Source organism: Pangasianodon hypophthalmus, chromosome 19 (assembly GCF_027358585.1).
Source record: "Pangasianodon hypophthalmus isolate fPanHyp1 chromosome 19, fPanHyp1.pri, whole genome shotgun sequence".
Classification (NCBI taxonomy): domain Eukaryota; kingdom Metazoa; phylum Chordata; class Actinopteri; order Siluriformes; family Pangasiidae; genus Pangasianodon; species Pangasianodon hypophthalmus.
In genome coordinates, this window is record NC_069728.1 from 13,577,052 (window position 1) to 13,595,562 (window position 18,511).

An 18,511-nucleotide genomic window follows, 5' to 3' on the forward strand; every position below is an offset into this window, starting at 1 on the left:
TTTAAGTATGTAGTACATTTTACATTTACAGAGATGATACGTGTAACCCTTTCTCGCAGTACACTTGCGTTCCATTCCACCGGAGGAATGGAAATCAACTTATCGGACATTTTCAATCAGTATGAACAAATTAAAGATTATCACCACATGTCTGTTGTAAAATTAGTCAGGACACTATTGGGTTTCTGTATATAGAGTATCATGACTCTGTGTTTACTCTGTGTCACACCTCTCCACAGTAACACTGGGACAGAGAGAAAACAGACAGCACAACTAAAGCTTTTTTGGTAGTAAAACAGTGTATACAACTGCAACAATAAAATTAGAATATTTTATTACAGGCTAGATATAAAAGAAATACTTATGGAAACACTGCAAATTCTTAAAGCATTGAGTGTCTACTTTCATGTGAGCCATTAAGCACTACTGTGGAGTGTGACATCACAAATAAATACAGTGCTGATCATGGGAACCACAAAACAGAAATTTTTCCAGTTTTTGGCCTCTGGTAAAAAGAGTTAGTGAATTAATTTTGCCTTCAATTGACATTATCTAGACTTTTTAGTGTATTAACAGCTCAAAACATGAATTTCAGCGTGAACTAATGTGGTTAGAAGAAAGTCTCAGACAGTAGCTCTGGACTTATTACTGGTCCTCGCTCAATCATACAAGAAAAAAAACGACTTAAGTTCAAGGACAGATTTGCACATCTCTGTTCTCTGAATACAGTACTTAATAACTAACATCTGATACTGACTCTGTCAGTACTCTATAATGTGTTTTGTACCTACTGCTTTTTTTAAATAAAGAATTCACAGTTTTTACTTACAGAACTGAAAAATAATGGAAATATGTTTGAAAAATAGAATTGTTTTTCGTTTGTGAACACACCTGAGGCTGGTAGTCATACCTCTCCTACTAGTAATTACTCGGCTCAGGTGCATTGTGCCCTGGAATGAAAATGGTCCCTAAGGATGTGAGAACCATTTAGTAAAGGAAAAGTCTTTTTCACAAGCCTATCAGGAACAGTTTAAGAACCCAGATTTAAGGATGTTTCCCTCAGGCATGCTCATGAATTCTAAGTCTGAGCAGTGATTAGTACACAGAACACATTCACTGGATGCGGCTCAGTACCAAGAAAAGTCGAAGGGTGCAGATTTCCATGCAGACGGCCATTTGCAGCACACTGGGATCAAGGGATCACAGGGACATGTCTGAAATCTAAGATGTTGTTCACCTTCGGTTTCAGCTGTGATCTTCTATAAAAGTCCTTTGGGAATAGAAAGAATCTGGGAGGGGCAGGACAAGAGAGTTGCCAGTGTTTTTACATTCAGGAATGGCTGTGAGATGTGTGTGTGTGTGTGTGTGTGTGTGTGTAGCACCAAGCCATCATTGATAAGTGGGTGCTCTGTCCCCATCAGCCCCAGTAAAGAAAGCGAAAGCATGGCTTCTGTACCTGGCAGTCCCAGTGAAGAAGGCGTGGCTTCATTGTATGTTAGTTTTAGTGAAGGAGCTGTGGCCTCAGCGTGTGTTACTTTCACTGAAGGAGGTGTGGCTTCAGTGCCTGTCAGTTTCAGTGAAGGAGGTGTGGCTTCAGTGCCTGTCAGTTTTAGTGAAGGAGGCATGGCCTCAGTGTGTGTCAGTTTCAGTGAAGGGGTGTGGCCTTACTGCCTGTCAGTTTTAGTGAAGGAGGTGTGGCCTCAGTGTGTGTTACTTTCAGTGAAGGAGGTGTGGCTTCAGTGCCTGTCAGTTTTAGTGAAGGAGGTGTGGCCTCAGTGTGTGTCAGTTTCAGTGAAGGAGGTGTGGCTTCAGTGCCTGTCAGTTTTAGTGAAGGAGGCGTGGCCTCAGTGTGTGTCAGTTTCAGTGAAGGGGTGTGGCCTTACTGCCTGTCAGTTTTAGTGAAGGAGGTGTGGCCTCAGTGTGTGTTACTTTCAGTGAAGGAGGTGTGGCTTCAGTGCCTGTCAGTTTTAGTGAAGGAGGTGTGGCCTCAGTGTGTGTCAGTTTCAGTGAAGGAGGTGTGGCTTCAGTGCCTGTCAGTTTTAGTGAAGGAGGTGTGGCCTCAGTGTGTGTCAGTTTCAGTGAAGGGGTGTGGCCTTACTGCCTGTCAGTTTTAGTGAAGGAGGTGTGGCCTCAGTGTGTGTTACTTTCAGTGAAGGAGGTGTGGCTTCAGTGCCTGTCAGTTTTAGTGAAGGAGGTGTGGCCTCAGTGTGTGTCACTTTCAGTGAAGGAGGTGTGGCTTCAGTGCCTGTCAGTTTTAATGAAGGAGGTGTGGCTTCAGTGCCTGTCAATTTTAATGAAGGAGGTGTGGCCTCAGTGCCTGTCAGTTTTAGTGAAGGAGATGTGTCCTCTGTGCACCTAAGTCCTAACGGAGTAGGCATGCCCTCTGTCCCAGTCAATCCTAGTAAAGGCGGTATGACCTCTGCCTTTCAATCTCAGTGCAGGAGGTGAGCCCACTGTCCCATTCAGTCTTAGTGAAGGAGGCGTGACCTCTGTGCCACTGAAGGAAGTGTGGCCTCCACAATGTTAACACTTTTATTTTAATTGAACCAACTTCACAATATTATCTTTCTAAATCATATTTAAATGTCAGCTTTACATGTGTCTTTCATACGTTAGGTGGGTGATCACCTATGAGATGCGCTGTATTATCTCAGGAGGAACGATCTCCAGCGTAGATGTGTAAATGGGTGTCAGGAAGGCGAGACAGAGACAGCGTGTATATACCTGTGAGTACAATTTCTTAGCTTTCCGCCCAATTGCTCAAACCCTGTGCAGCATCATTAATGTGTGTTCGAACTGAGAGATTTATGATGCCAAGGTAACAAAAAGATATATTTTGCACACTAGGCTGTGTATGTGGGAAGCAGGATGAGAGGTGGATGGAATTAGGCTACAGTAATAATGAAACTGCAGCTGCATGTTAATAGTGGAGATTGATTTTGAGGAAATGCCCAGACACAGCATGGAGTGTGTAATGTAGAATTTTCAGCAGCTCTCTCTCTCTCTCTCTCTCTCTCTCTCTTGCACTCTCTCTCAGTCTTTCAGAGAACTTTTACATTCAATAGGCATCATAAAGTTATAGCAAGTGAATTCATCATGTAAGAGTAAGTACCAGCATTTACTAGCATAGCTATTACCATTTCTAAAACATTTATTCATTTGTCAGATATTTTAGTACAAAGTGACTTACAAATATAGCAAAATCTAATCCAAGCAGTGGGCTACAGCTATTTAGCCAGAAATAAAATGTGGACAATGTTTCAAGTACAAATATAGTCGATGTCCAGTCATTCCCCGTTGTTCGGTGTATCAAACCAACTTGCTTGTATGACACACTGTTAGCAGTAAAAATGGACAATATAATATCACAGAGTGGAAAACAGTTGTAGCAGCCATCTTGAAGCTGCAGTAAAATCCATTTCTTCCCCAGCACATAATTTCATGTCACTCTGCACAAGCTTCAGACTCAGGAAGGAAGTTTGAAGGTGGAATTTAATTGATTTGGATGACAGTATAGATCTAATTTGATTTGAAATGGTATTACTGAACATTATCTTCTGAGGTGACTGTGTGATGATTTAGACGCACACAATGCTGATCTATGAAGCTCTGCTTCAATTACTTGATAGTTTTTAGTTTATATTCACATTATGAGCTTCTTTGCAGTTTTTTCTTTTTTTTTTTTTGCTGGCTCAGATCGGATATGTTGATGTTGAGGTTTGACCCATATCTGTGAGAATATACCTGAGAAACCGTCTATGCTCCTCATGTGCACATCAAGATTAATTTCACGTTATTGACTGTGATTGTGATGTATTACTAACAACAACAACAACAACAGCAACAATAACAACAATCCATCATAACAGTAGCAACAAAAGAATCCACTAGTGGCTCAGTCCTGCTTAATAGTTTGCTCTGGAGCTCAGCAAACCGCTTGTCTGCGGTTTGCCGAGCTCAAGATCAGGTCGAGAAGGTGAAAAAAAGGCCAGATGGCTAGCTTTTGCTGTTTTTGCAGCTATTGCTGGCACTGCTGTGCAGAGTGATGTGTGGGTATGGGAAATGAGCCAGCAATGTTGGGAGCGCTATGTGTAGGGATTCGCCAAGTATTTCTACAGGAGAGTATTTCTTTGGCATTGTAGCCATGTTTGTTTTTTTGCCCATGCTTTACTGTTTCTTTGGCACTTGTTTCGAGCACTACTCAGTTTCCGTAGCAATTGATTCATTTCCCTAAGTTTCAAGTAAATCACCAATTTCCCCTTTCTTCTATTGAAAGTAGTCACGGTTGAGTTCCATTATAGCTGCAGACACTGGATGATGACAATGACAGTGATATGCACTTGCATGTTGTAGGAGTACTGTAGCAGCAGTGCAATGCATAAAATCATGCAGATACAGTTTTCAGGTAATGTTCACATGAAACATCAGAAAGGGAATAAATGTGATATCAGTGATTTTGTATTATGAGCAGCAGTTCAGTGGGTGCAAACACCTTGTTAATGAGAGAGGTCAGAAGAGAATGACCAGACTGGTTCGAGCTGACAGGAAGGCTACAGTAACTCAATTAACCACTCTTTACAACCGTGATGAGCAGAAAACATCTCTGAACACAAAACACATCAAACCTTGAGGCAGCTGGGCTACAACAGCAGAAGCCAACATGGGTTTCACTCTTGTCAGTGAAGAACAGGAATTTGACATTGGACAGTGGACAGATGCTGATGTCTATCAGACCTGTCATCTGGTTTGATGAATCTCAATTTCTGCTGCAGATGTTAGGGGCAGAATTTGGCATCAACAGCATGAATCCATGGACCCAGCCTGCCTAGTGTGAACAGTTCAAGCTGGTGGAGGTGGTGTAATGGTGTGGGGAATGTTTTCTTGGCACATATTGGGCTCCTTAATACCAGCCGAGCATCGTTTGAATGCCACAGCCTATCTGAGTACTGATGATGACCACATGATGACCCTTTATGGCCACAATTTACCCATCTTCTAATGGCTACTTCCAGCATGATAATGCACCATGTTAGAAAGCAAAAGTCATCTCAAACTGGTTCCACGAACATGACAATGTGTGGCCTCTGCAGTCACCACATCTGAATCCAATAGAGCACCTTTGGGATGTGGTAGAACGTGAGATTTGCAGCATGAAGATGCAGTTGACAAATCTAAGATAAGATAAGATAAGATAAGATAAATTTTACTGATCCCACAGTGGGGAAATTCACTTATCACAGCAGCTCACAGATAGTTAAAGTGCAGGTATTAAAGACTAACGATGGGAAGAAAGAAAAGTTAAATATGAGACAATATCAGCAAAAGTAACAAAAAAACTGTACTGTAATTATATACACCTTAGGAATAATAAAAGAAATAAAATTATATAAAATTATAAAATATTGCACATTTGAACATCACTATAATGCGGTGTTGTATAGTCTGACAGCCACTGGTATGAATGACCTGCAGTAGCGCTCCTTCCTACACTGGGGGGGTAGCAGTCTGCTGCTGAAAGAGCTACACAGAGTCTCCACAGTCCCATACAGGGGGTGAGAGATGTTGTTCATAATAGATGTCAGCTTGGCTAACGTCCTCCTCTCACCCACCTCCTCCATGGAGTCCAGTGGGCAGCCCAGGACAGAGCTGGCTCTCCTAACCAGCTTGTTCAGTCTCTTCCCGCTCTGCACTGCCTCCCACCCAGCAGACCACAGCGTAGAGAATTGCGGAGGCCACCACAGTATCGAAAAATGTCCTTAATAATGTCCTGCACACACCAAAGGACTCTAGTCTCCTCAGCAGGTGGAGGCGACTCTGGCCCTTCTTGTACAGAGCATCAGTGTTATCCAGCCAGTCCAGTCTATTGTTTAGGTGGACACCTAGGTACTTGAACCTATCCACCATCTCAATGTCCAAGCCCTGGATGGTCACTGGTATGTGGTGCGGTGTTCTCCCTCTCCGGAAGTCAATCACCATCTCCTTCATCTTACTGGTTTTCAAGTGCAAGTGGTTACACTCACACCAGTCAACAAAGTCCTTGATGACATCCCTGTATTCTTGTTCATTCCCATCAGATACACATCTGAGAACTTTTGGAGGTGGCAGGTGTTAGTGTTATAACTCCGATAAGTCCGAGGTGTAATCTGCAGCAATTATGCGATGCAATCATGTCAACAGGGACCAGAATCCCAAAGGACTGTCTCCATCACCTTGGGGAATCCATGGCATGGAGAATGTTTCTAATAAAATGTGTAAGTGTTGGCTATATTAGCCTCAGAGCTACTGTGCAAAACTAAAGAAGCAAACTTTACAAAAGACTGACTACATTTTGTGATAAGTGGAATGTTGTATATATTTCATCTTTGCCCAAACAATCTTCCTCAAAGACCTTACAGCGGCTGACTGGCACTCACAGCCCTCCAATCGCTAGTACAGACCCATAGCCACTAAGCTACACCATAGCACGTGTTGCTGCTAGCTGAAAGACTGGTGGCTGGAGGAAGCTATCTTGTGATGATAAATCACTTTTCATAGGAGAAGCATTTGGAAAGTTGCCCCCTTTCCATTCAAGTAAAAGTGTTGCAGACAAACCTATGGGACTGTAATAAAGGAAACAGATTTTGGGAGCTGTGCTGTTCACTACAAGAAATCATGAAAATTCTCACGGTGTTCAGTTTATTTCTGCATTCATAGAAGTAAATGGGATCTGATGATTAACTGAGAATATAATGGTGTGCTAAAGATGCTGTGCTCTAATTTCTCTCATTTCAGTCGCACTCATTCGCAATCAGGTTCTCTCTCTCACTTTCTCTTCTCTCCCTCTCTCTGTCTTTGTGCAGTGCTTGCAGAATGATGAGAAAACATACTGGTAATTAAAAGCTCCAGATTGAAGACTATATGTTATATTTGCTATAGAAATGCAACAATGTCTTTCAGTCCACCTCTGCTCCCAGAGTCCAGGAAAAGACGTCACTGTAGCAGTGGTTTAGCAGGATTCTGCAGTAGGAGGGTGGTGTATGGGGCTGAGCTGAAAAGCAGCCGAGTTTCTGCTGGGTTTAAAAGCTTGAAATAAATAAAAGCTCACATGCAAGTTCACCGGGGGTTGGCTGTGCTCTTGAGGAGCATGCAGCTGAAATTGCTGCAGTCAGATTATTTACAGAAGTCACGTAATTTAAAATTGAATCAAACAATTTTTGTTTCCGTGTTGCTTCCTCACAGATCTGAGGTCCATGGTTTCATCCTGAGCTTGGGTTACTGTCTGTGTGGAGTTTTGATGTTCTCCATGTCTCTGTGTGGGTTTTCTCCAGGTTCTCTGGCTTCCTCCCACCATCCAGTTGATTGGCTACTCTAAAATTGCCCCGGTGTGTGTGTGTGTGTGTGTGTGTGTGTGTGTGTATAGGCTGTTTATCCACTACAACCATTATCAAAATAAAGCAGTTACTGAAGCTGCAGGATTAATTATTTTAACGCATGTATATTCATGTAACGTAGGACTGCACGAAAGTCTACACACACACACACGCACACTCTTCTGCGTGAAATTTTAATGGCAGTCAGAGCAAGCTTCAGGAGTCATGATCTAAATCCATGACACACTTGGTAAACAGACAAGCAGACAGAGTAATCTTTGTCAACTGTGTTGTGCAAACACAAGTTACAGCAAGTGAAGTGGATTTTAAATGAGATAAACACTAAATGACTGTATCCTGTGCTTGTAGTTTTGATTTAGTTTGATAATATTTTTACATAAAAATACAAAACATTAACATATTTTTTGAATACCAACATGGCTAGCTAACTGTCTATTATCTATCTATTGTTAATTAAATTGTTGATTAATACCATGATACCATGATACCATGAAAATATCCCTATGTGTAGGTAATATATTTTACGAATTTAATGCATAAGATTTGGTCATTGATATATTATTTGGAAAATTGGGTAGACGTCTGATTGCCAGAAACTAATATTTACATTTCACTGTTGTCACTATTTGTTCTTTTTAAGTATAAAATACCTTGTTTAAACTGTACAAAATTATTTCTAACAAAATTTATAGCATAAAAACGTAAAATCACATAGGCTAGTTATAGTTACATGGTACATACATGACCCCCAACCAACTCAACAAACTCCAACACCGTCCCCATCTCATCTCATGACATACAGGTGTCTAATCCTATAAATTATTACACATTCTTCTAATAAAAAATTTGCACCAATATTTAAAGCGATCAGTTTCACTACTTTGGCATTCATCTGGCAGCCTTTTTCCCCAAAGACATGTATTATATATAATTGCACATCCATCCAAAGTACCATCTGCTGGTATGTTTTTCTTGCCAATAGAATGCAGTACAAATCCATTAAGTATTGCAGTATTAAACAACATAGAAAGAAGTTTATCTTTTTTAAGTAAAAAGACTCATTTCTGTTCTTTCATGCACTCGGTTAGTAAATATAACACACAAATGTTCATGCTAACTGTCAGATTATAATGAACGTGTTACCAGTGTATATGATTAAATAAACACGCTGCTGCAGTGCGATTATAGGCTGAAATATAGCATGCACTACTTTGATTCTAAGCATACACTGCACAATACAGCATGAATATTGTGTTTTATAGTGTGTAGTTAGAAATCACGCAGGTGATAGCACATCCTTGTGAATTGTTTCTGTCCAGATGCTTGATGACATGTTTTATTCGTACAAGTCTAAACTGCATTTGAAATGTAAAGTACTTTGTTGTCTATAGTCCATAGCAGGGACAGGCTTACAGTGTATAAAAGAGATCAAAATTGGTGGATTGGTGAAATGTCCCTGCCAGATGGTGCTTCATCCGTCGCCTTTTTGACTTTAATCTTCTTGGCTGAAACTGCCACAAATCATAAAATAAATACACCAAACGCTGTTTTATGCTTAGTCAAAAGTGCTTCAGAGTAGCTCTTTGAACTTCTGAAAGCCCATGTCCATGGGTCCTTACAAAGACGTCATCTGTCCAAATATTATCCAAATTAAAAGTCTTAATAAGTATTAAAATTTTCTTGAATTTGAATTTATATGGCCTTATATTTTAGGATACTATTTTTAATACATTCTTAATCTGATATCATTTGATATTTTAAAACCATGACATTTCACACACACACACACACACACACACACACACACACACACACACGCACACTGCAAAATAAAATCGCTTGGCACAGGGTCAATAGCAAGAGGCAGGGGTGTGTGTATGTCACACTGAGAGGTGAAGCTGTTAAAAAAAAAAAAAAAAAAATTTGATTTTCTTTACATACGAGTTATTTTGAAGAGTGGGTTCATATCATATATCATTAAAGTTTCATTTAAAGCATTTAAAAGCATAAACAATATTCATTTATACTTGGACATACTGTCCTTGGTTTTTCGAGCAGTAGGGGGTTTTTAGAGATTTGTAGACTGTCCATCACACAGTAACAGGGAAGTAAACAGGAAGTAATGACGGGCGGAAGCACATATTTTGTTGTTGTCTGTTCAAAGCGAGGCACTTCAACAGAGACAAGGATGTCACAGACGTGTTCATCTTGGCACAGCGGCAGAACTAAAGCTATCTCAGAACCTGAGTTTCTGTTTGTGTGTGTGAGAGAAAGAGAGTACCTTTGTGTCTGTAACTGTTTTCTTTCGCAGCTTTTAATAATCCACGTTCTGTTTTAAAAATGTAGAGAAAAATGTAGGTATTGAGTGTGAGTGTCATTTAGGTGTTAAAATGATAGGAATGCTAAAGAAAACTCTCAGCACACAATCAGCACAAAAACACACAGTCTTACTAAACCTGGTAAAAAATCCATATCCACACTTGCAACACCAGACACCAGTGTTGGGCCAGGGATTTTTTTTATTATTATTATTTATTTATAGCACAGCACTGTTGAATTCTCCAACATGTTGGTCAGAAGGTGTTGATTAATTTTTCTGTAACAGCAGCTCTGACAATAGTACTGGCTTTAATTCAACTCACAGGTTTATATTAATGCACTCATTCTAATACGTTATCGTTTCTGTAGTAACAAGTTACACATACAACTTACACTTGCTAATCCACTTGTACGGTGGATTAATAAAATAATTTAATTTACAATACATGTAACTATAAATAGATTAAAAAAATTACAATGTGCCATTCATTAATTAATAATTATTAGGAAAATTTAGCAAATTCCTGTAATAAACAAGAAATAAAACATGTACGGACATACTGTTATAGGAAAATAATCAATTTTGAGATGATAACAATAGCATCATACCATGCTGTCATCAAGTATTTTCTAATAACATCATACTAAGTCAAGTTTTATTCATTATTTAGATAAGTTAAGGTACACACGATAATACAGTATGTACATTTAAGCTCATGTGCCAGTGTCACAATTAACATGGTAGGTTTTTCAGCCAGAATGCAGCTTAGTAGTACATCTGACCCATAATGAAGTGTTATTTAACAGCAGTGATTCTTTTCACAGAATCTAGAAATAAAATACCATCCACGAGTCAGTCCAGGTATTCTGGGGTTTTCTTTTTTTCTCAATAAGCAAAAAATTGTGTACATTTAGCTAAACCATTCCTTTAAAGTTGGCGTTGAAGTAGAGTCTCAATTTCCCAAGGCTTTGAGAGTGTTACATACAAAAAACCTTTAATAAAATAAGCCAAAATTATTTAATAGAATCCAATTACACATGATGATTCACACTTTCCACTAAACATTGTGAAAAATGAATTACCTTTCCTCTATTAAAATGATTCCAAATGAAATCCTTTTTTAAAAATAATATTATCATATCAAATTATCATATCAAATTGTCATATTTGAAAAAACACATATGCAGTGGGGTCCATATATCTGAGATCAGTAGTGAAAATGCGTCTATTGTGCATCTTTTCTAATATAATATGAAATTGTTCATTATAGCTTGAGTGAAAAGTAGAATCTTTGATATATTTACATGAATTTCAGAATTTCTTAGTATTTGGTTCATCTCCCTTTCGCTTTAATGACAGCATGTACTTGAGCAGACATGGACTTCACAAGTTTGTGCAAAACCTGATGATCCATGTTAGATCAAATCCTTCGGCCTGTCGTCTGAATACATGCTTCAACAGAAGGGATAAGACTGAAGGAAAATCTGACCTTTCATACATGATCAGTATCACCCATTTGCCTAAATTTAAATAGTGACAAAGAATTAGTGCAGAATCTTGAATATTAAGAATGATATTCAATATGTCAAACATTTTATTTATTTGTTTGACAATTTTCAAAATTCTATTTCCAGGTTTAAATGAAAAAAAAAACAATCCTAGTTTTTCAGTGTGTAGTTTTAAACTGTTCTTGGTGAACAGGAACAGGGTACCAATTCATATGAAGTTGATTTACAAGGCAGCAGCCCTCCTATTTTGCTGCAGGAAAATGCAGTTTAACTGTTAGCTTCACTGATTGCAGTGAGATACCTTGCTAAATGCCCATACAAAGCAATCTTGCTGTATGTGTATGCATAGCCATGAATTATGAATTATTCAGCATGGAAACCAGATGATAATTGAAAACCACTTGACCACAAAGGCAAGGTAAGCGTTAATTTAGTGGAAATACAAGCGTGTGTGTGTGTGCGTGAGTGTGTGTGTGTGTGTGTGTGTGTGTGTGTGTGTGTGTGTGGTTTATGGAGTATTGTTGCTCTATTTACAACTTCAATTAAGTGGCTGCTTGGAAACTCCCTTCATCTTCCACCCTCCACTTGCTTTAAGACTCTCTGACACTCCTCAGAGGCTCCTCATTATTTGTGTGTGAGTGTGTGTGTGTGTGTGTACACAACTGTGGTAGTTTTATCTTTCCCAACCCCTTTATTAGGACAGAAAAGATTATGATTGAATTTGTGGCAACCAATTAAATAGAGATAAGGTTGGATCTGGGATGCCCTGATTATTTGTTTGTTTGTTGTTTAAATTAAGCCATAGTGTGACAGCTAGGCACATTGTTAGCTGCAGTAGTTCTCATAAATGTTAAGCAGTATTCTGCATGACCCACTTTTTGTACATTTCCTTAATAAAATAACATATAACAGATTCAGGAAAATGTAACATAGCCAGCTAGTTGGTATAGAATTCCACTTGCTAGCTACTTAGCATTACGCTAACACACCACAACACACAAGTCTTTGTTATCTGATTATTTTTCATATAACAGCATACCACGAAGTTTTATTCTTTTAACACCACAGGATTTGCTCAGTGAGTATATAAAGTTAAAGTATATAAAGTATTTAAAGTATATAAAGAATGACTTTTTATAGTTCATAGTTACCTGTAATGTTGTGGAACATCTTTTTTTTTTCCTGTTATCATTTACATTATAGCAGCTGTAAACAGTCGTTCCTTCACCAACCTCTCTCTTTTTTTCTACCTCGTTCTTAAAGTTAATAAGACGAAAGAAATGCAGCTTGTTGTGCTACTGAAAAGGCTTTCCCATGTAACATGCAAAATTACAGCTTTAGCTCTGACTGTCCTGAAACACTGGAGACTTCCATAAATATTAAATAAACATCTCCCTAACCATATTAATGATTACAGACGTTTTTAATCAGTTTATGTGGAGCATCTGTCATACGAGTCCCTGTATAAGTTATTAGTATAGAAATGAGAATGTATTAGAATGATGGCATTAATATTAACCTGTGATTTGCCTTGTAGCTACAGTCAGAGCTGCTTTTATCTATAAGTAATCAACACAGTCTGTCCAATCAGATTCGAGAATTCAGAAATGCTGTGGTATAAGAAAACATATAAATGCTTAACATCAGTGTTTATAGGTTGAACTTTTTAAATGACTATTATATCTTGCAATTGGGCTAGTGTTTGAACTCTAGAGTTATTACAAAATAAAGACCATTGTCTCATTTTCATTTCAGTGATTTTCACATAACTAATTAAAAGCCCTATTAGGATTGGATTAATTTATCGGGGCGTCTGTATTAAATTTTAATTTTTAAATTGTCACCTCTGTGATAAAACTCTCTCATCGGGATAGCTATAAAAATTAAAGTTTCTAGTGGGTTGTAGTTTCTATGAACCCAGATAGTTGCGACACAGATATTAAGATATTTGCATCATTAGATATTTAAGGAACTGGCAATGATACAACTAGTCATTATTTATAGAAAATTAAAATCGATGATATTGTGCATATGTGAATGTAAAGTAATACCTGTAGCTGCCATTGTAACGGCTCCTTTAATCAGCCTGCAGGATCTCACTTTTTGATTTTATTTTCTTTCTCTTCCTGAAAACGCTTTCCCAGGTAGCATGCGTAGTCGGGGTTTTACCACTCAGACCAAATATATGCTTGAGTGCCTCTTCTAAAGCATCCCTTTTTTTCATTTCGCAAATCAGGAAATGTTTCATATGGGGAGGGTCACTGATATGCGCGCTACATGACTAAATGCGGCAAGTAGCAACAGTCAAACATCAAACGCCAGACGACATCCACATAGAAAATAAGTTTGGTGAAAAACAGTAGGTAATTCAGCTTATAATTTTCTCAGAGGAGGATGGAAATAAAATCACAGTATAGCACCTGTAAAATAGGAAATTACCCCAGGATCCCATGTGAATTTATCCCATCCGGATAGGGTTATAATCCTTTTTGCCCTGGAAGAACTCCAACAAGCATTACCATAACATAATCATGGAGATAAAAGGCATCACGGGGAGAAAAATGCTATATGGGGAAATGCATTAAAATATATATATAGTGGAGGCTGTAATTAGTGGACCCATTTAGCTCTGGCCCATGAAGAATGATTCTTAAATACAGTAAAATACTCTGCCCAATTTCCCCTTACAAGTAAATTTACTATATAAGATATCATTTGAATAGTGAAATAAGCTGTTCAGAAATATTCAGTCATGATTTATGAAGTCCTGACGAAGACAGGCTTAAATAAGCGTTATTGCTCAAATCATGTAAACTTGAAAAGTACCTTGAAAAGCATTCCTGTGCTTGTGAAAAAATTTTGTACATGTTCAGTATGTGTGTGAGTGTATGGGGAGCCACTGATGGCCAGTGATACAAGATAAATGGAGTGTGTAGATTAAGTGTTCTGTAAAACATCGGTAGAATTCTTTAAGAAGCAGTTAGAAGCAAATCAGGGACTCTTCGTTGTTTGCAATAGTTGTTTGTGTTGTTTGCACTAGTTTACAGCCAGGCCCTAAATTCTTGAAAAAGCAAGTCTGGACAAATAACTTGGCCTTTTTACAAGCGTTTGACCAAATAAAAGTGACTCTTTGTGCACTTTGTGTAGAGGCTCGATAAAATGGTGTAGAGGCATGAATCCTCATTCTCTGTTAAGAACAAAAAAATTCCTTTCTTTATAGGTGCTTCATACACTCACGTTAAATCCAAATGCTGAATGCATTCTTACGAATCGAAGTGATGAAAGAACATGTCAACTGTCAAGGTTTATCAGTGACCTTGGATTGATGTATTGGCGCTAGCCTTGACAGTGACGGAGACTTTGACAGCTTGTTTTGTGTGCCACTGGCGTAGAAGTGTGAACGGAAATGAACAGGCTAATTCATGACTGACGCTTTTGGTAATTATCAAAAACAAAAGCAGCACGGTGGCGTAGGCGGCTGGCGAAGCGAGAATCACTGAAAGCGTCATTCAGACTGAGACGGCACTAAACTCAGCTGCTGTTTATGCCACACACACATTGACTGTTCTCTATGTGATTTAAGACCCTTGTGCTATATTTGTGTCTGTGTGTCTATAAGGGCCCTTGAAATGTAACATGAAGGTTACAGGTTTGGGAACGCTTCAGACATTTTATATTTCAGTAAGAAGATTTGTGTGCATTTCACAAATTCAGTGTGGTTTTTAGCAGAACAGGATAATGGTGTGTGTGTGTGTGTGTGTGTGTGTGTGTGTGTGTGTGTGTAGTGGGAGTGTTAGGGTTTGCTAATATGATAATGTTGTTAGTTGAAAAATGATATGCTCTTTATTGACTTTAAACATTTTTCACAATCCCAGACCTGAAAGCCCAAAGAGTGTGTGTACAGTGTGTAATCATGCCATGTGGAGGTTGGGGGAATGTAAAACAGAGAACGTTTTCAATACAATCTTTTAACAAGTCATTTATCTAAGGTAGAAACTGTAGTGCCTGTACATACCGGTTTTACAGTATCCAGCCGGCAGAGGACAAAAAAAACATCTGTTTTAGTTAAGATGTAGACACTAGAAAAGTTTACAGTGGCTTATCTAATGCATATTTGTTAACTATATACTTATCTAATATTAGCTAAGTCATACATATTTTAATTTACATGAATAACCTCAAAACATTCTCCATTTACCTTGACAGAAAGCGAGGCTGCATCCTTCAAGCGAGAAAATCAAGAGGAAAGATTACTAATGTGAGATGGATGAAAGGGGCGGGGCTTCCAGGGGTATCAGTTAATATCGGAGAGTCCAAAACACCTGTGCAGCTGTCAATCATTCCAGTCTCGATTGTGCCAGAGTCGATTGGCTCATCTGCTGTTATTACTGGAGGAAAAAAAGAAGATCCTTTTGCATATTTTTGAATGATGACTCCAATCCTTGATTAAAAATATTTTCTGTAAGAGGACCATCAGTGATGGCTGGTCACAATAATGAATAGCCGAGTTAAAAATTTCTACTAACTATAAGTATTGTAACTCACTGTTAATATTATGAATCCATTAAGGTAGAGCCTTTTAGCACAGGGTCTCATCATGGGCATAAAATATTTATGCATACAAATAGGAAGACTCTTATTAAAAGACAGCAACATCATTCATGATTGCTATTGCTATTTTGTTTGCTATTTTTTTCCATTGGCATGCCATATCTCTTCCAAATAGCAAGAATGATAAACAGAAAAGCTGTCATTGCTGTCAGCTCTTTTGTTCAAACCACACAAAATTTTGTGTAATTTGTATTTTGATTGGACAATCTTTGCTTAGTCTGTTTACTCCTAGTTTCTCCAAAGACATTTTGAAAAATCAAAGATCGAGAAAGTAATCCGCCTCGTTCATGTTTATTCCACCTGCTACTGTAGTTCACAGGCATTTTCTTATGTTATGGGTGTGCCAGCGAAAAACCTTTTATTAAATCAGCCGCAATGAACATAAAATCTCAGGGCTTTTCACCAAGTGTACTTACCTGATACAAGTGTAACTGATGGGCTGCCTGAATCTCCAGTCTGGGCTAGAACGAAATCAGCCCCAGCCTTTACTTTATACTGTATTGTGTCTGTTTTACTTAAGATTGTTGGTGATGCTATTGTTCTTTGTTCCACAGAAGTAAATATAAATAATCCACTTTTAGCCACTTACTAACAGCAGATAAGATGATGTGGGTGCTAAAATTTAAGCCTTATTTTTATTTTTTTTTCTTGAAAGAGAGCGAAGGCTTAGCCCTGAACATCATAACCAATACTCTCTATACTAGGGCTATTCAATATTGTTAAAAGGTGGGTCACGTTTTATGTAATTACAGTTTAAATTTCTTCCCAGTTCCTACTCGAGTTTACCATTATGTTATCATCACATTAAATTTCAGCCAGCGCTGATGCAAAAACCTTTCAATATCTCAGTCTTTTACTAAACACATCAAACAACCGTTACACTCACACAACCATGCAGCAATAAAATATCAAGCTGAACTGGGCTGTCTGGCAGGAGGGAGCTTGACAGGAGATGGTTAATTGACAGCTTGAATGTGTGCATGAGGTTTGGCTTCTCTTGTCTGTCTGTCTTACATTTACTACACACATACTGCGATGCAACAGAACCGAAATACAAACAGCCTAAAGAGCATGGCATTCTGTTGCATTATTCTTACTGGCTGTGTAACCACGAACCTCAAGCAATTCACAATCATCCATGCATTTATCTTCAGTAGCTGCTGTGCTTGCCTAATTTCAGTGACATTTTTCTTGTCTGTCCGCCTCATCCAAAAACATTTGCTTGTGCACAGCACCTCAGGGAACCCTACAACAGAATACGTTATGACTTTCATATATTGAATATTTGAAGTTTGATATTATTTTAATATTACTTATTTATTATAAAAGGTGGCAGGCCAACAGGCCATTTGAAACTTTTGGAGCTTTATACTCTCCTACGTCACCACCAACATCCCCTATATCCTCTCATATATCGCTTTCATTCAAGCTAGCAGTTGGTGCTAAGGTTAACTTGTGAAACAGTAAGATTTACATGATCCAATAACATCTTATGGTGAATGTTCTTGTCTCTGCTTCCTGTAATGGGGTAGCTGTAAGTGACCTTAAACAGTTTATAAGAACTGGTAGGAAAACAGTTTAGATCAGCTAGCTAGCATGGCTGTTTTATCTGGTTAGATGAGTTAACTCTCTGTTAGCTAAATTCCTCCTGGTTTGTGATTCATAAGAGTAATAATAAGGTTTTACCTTTAAGACCATAGAATGGAGTAATAAAGTTCAATTTGCGAATTAGTGAGAAAACTAGAATTGCTAGAATAAATCAACAATTAATGGAGAATTGTTGATTTATTCTAGCAATTCTAGTTTTCTCACTCATTCGCAAATTGAACTTTATTACCCCATTTATTACTCCAGACAGAAGTAAGTCATTATATGAATAACTGATAACACTTTTCTGTAAGAACCACACTATGCACTATATTAATACATAGCTAAAGGTTATATAGATGAATTAATACATGCAGTTATTCTTAGCTAACCAGGAAGAAATAAAGTGTATACATTAGCAGCCAGATGAGTTATATATAAATAGCTATTAATAATGGTAATAGTTAAGTATTAACATCCTGTGTATTCATTCTGTTAATTAATACTATGACTTATGCAGTATTCATTAAGATCATTGATTTTTTTTGTATAAAATAACAAGTTAACCAAAACTTCAAAAACTTCCAATTCACAATGCAAAGCCAATACATTATGCTTATTATGTGATATTAAAATAAGCTGTCTATGATAAAGTTTTTAAATAATTTCAAGAGGTCCATGGCTTCATTTATTTTCATTTGCTAGCACTCGTTTAATAAATGTTCTTATTAATTATAAGATATTATAAGATAATTATAATTCAATATACATTTTTTATGAAAAAAATTGATCTAAATACAAAATCTCCTCATAATGATGCACATGTTGTGTATTTATTGTGTCCCAGATGTTCATTGAATTGCTTCACACCATCACATATTTTGTAGTCTTGTAGTCCATCTTATTGTGTTGTAATGTGTTGTGTTGTGTTATGTTGTATCATGGTCTTGAAGGAACAATATTTTCTCCCAGTGTGTATATGGATGGGATGAAAAGAAAAATCCACTTGACCAGACACAGATTATAGATACAGACTGTAGAGTCTCAGTACTGTAGGGCATTGATTTTTGTCAATAAAATAATGAAAAAGAAAGAAGAAAACTGGCTTATTTTGC

General features: G+C 37.8%; 1 protein-coding gene across 2 annotated transcripts in view; it reads left to right on the plus strand.

Moving 5' to 3' along the window:
- Positions 1-18,511, plus strand: part of tmem121ab (transmembrane protein 121Ab) — a 69,095-nt gene that overhangs the window by 22,216 nt on the left and 28,368 nt on the right. The window contains exon 1 of one of the 2 annotated variants that reach the window (XM_053242343.1): positions 1,568-2,726. The exons of the other annotated variant lie outside the window; for it this stretch is intronic. The gene's annotated coding sequence lies outside the window, so the exon portion shown is untranslated. Of the gene's footprint in view, positions 1-1,567; positions 2,727-18,511 lie in introns of those variants that run through there. 2 annotated transcript variants of the gene reach the window in all.